The 1219-nt window shown below is 48.6% G+C and overlaps 1 non-coding gene across 1 annotated transcript; it reads left to right on the top strand.

Annotated features, from left to right (window-relative positions):
• The first annotated feature begins 296 nt into the window (after positions 1 to 296).
• On the top strand, positions 297 to 372 carry TRNAT-GGU (transfer RNA threonine (anticodon GGU)). The gene has a single exon. It is a non-coding gene; the product is annotated as a tRNA-Thr (tRNA).
• The last annotated feature ends 847 nt before the right edge of the window (positions 373 to 1219 follow it).

The following is a 1219-nucleotide window of genomic DNA, read 5'->3' as shown; positions in this document are numbered from 1 at the left end:
CATCCATCCATCCATCCATCCATCTATCCATCCAATAAACATCCATAAAGACTATTTACAGGTGTATTAGGTTGTGGGAATGATGGATATATAAGATTTGGTCCCTTGCAGACCCTTTTGGGCCTTGCGGAATTGTGAGCCCAGAGATGGGCATTATAAACACATTATATAACATGTTAAGTGCAACAGAAGAGGTAGAGAGAGTATTGGTTGCATACCTGTAGGTCAAGGACCAAATCCCAGTGCCAAGGCTGGCTTCCCTTGGCCTACGGAGCATTAAGAAAATGTATCCTTTGGCCCTGGTCGGTTGGCTCAGTGGTAGAGCGTCGGCCTGGTGTGCGGAAGTCCCGGGTTCGATTCCCGGCCAGGGCACACAGGAGAGGCGCCCATCTGCTTCTCCACCCCCCCTCCTTCCTCTCTGTCTCTCTCTTCCCCTCCCGCACCCGAGGCTCCATTGGAGCAAAAAGATGGCCCGGGTGCTGGGGATGGCTCCTTGGCCTCTGCCCCAGGCGCTAGAGTGGCTCTGGTAGAGACAGAGCGACGCCCCGGATGGGCAGAGCATCCCCCCCTGGTGGGCGTGCCGGGTGGATCCTGGTCGGGCGCATGCGGGAGTCTGTCTGACTGCCTCCCCATTTCCAGCTTCAGAAAAATAAAAATAAATAAATAAATAAATAAATAAATAAATAAATAAATAAATAAATAAAAAATAAGAAAAAATGTATCCAACATTTAGACCCTGAATGATTTCACAAAATAAGTCATGATTTTTGTCTTCTCTTGAATCATTTGACGATCAGGCAATTTTGAGCCTGCATTGGAGATAAAAAGAGTGCAACAATGCTGAGTAGCAGCTGCCTCTTTTGATGGGACTTGCCCTGTCCAGATGGACACGGGGAGCCCAGGATCCCCATGACGTGCATGTGTGCCCTTTCTCACCCCATTGCCTCTGGCAGCTGTAAGTATTTGAGTTTGTCACTCTTGGAATCTAAGACAGTGGAGGGACAGAGATGGGAGGGGTTCCTTCACTGGGGGATGTCTATGTGTAGCTGTCAGGGCAGTGACTCAGACCTGCACATAGGGTCCTCCATGAACTGGCCTCTTTTTTTTTTTTTTTTTTTTTTTTGCTGTATTTCTAGCAGCTGCTTTTGGGCATCCCAAACTTCTGCCTCACTCAACCACTGGCACTTCTGGGAATGGGTAGGCTGTTTTGTGCCTTTAG

This window comes from Saccopteryx leptura, chromosome X (assembly GCF_036850995.1).
Source record: "Saccopteryx leptura isolate mSacLep1 chromosome X, mSacLep1_pri_phased_curated, whole genome shotgun sequence".
NCBI lineage: Eukaryota > Metazoa > Chordata > Mammalia > Chiroptera > Emballonuridae > Saccopteryx > Saccopteryx leptura.
Note: the sequence above shows the minus strand (reverse complement) of the source record. Positions and strands in the feature narration are given on the sequence as shown.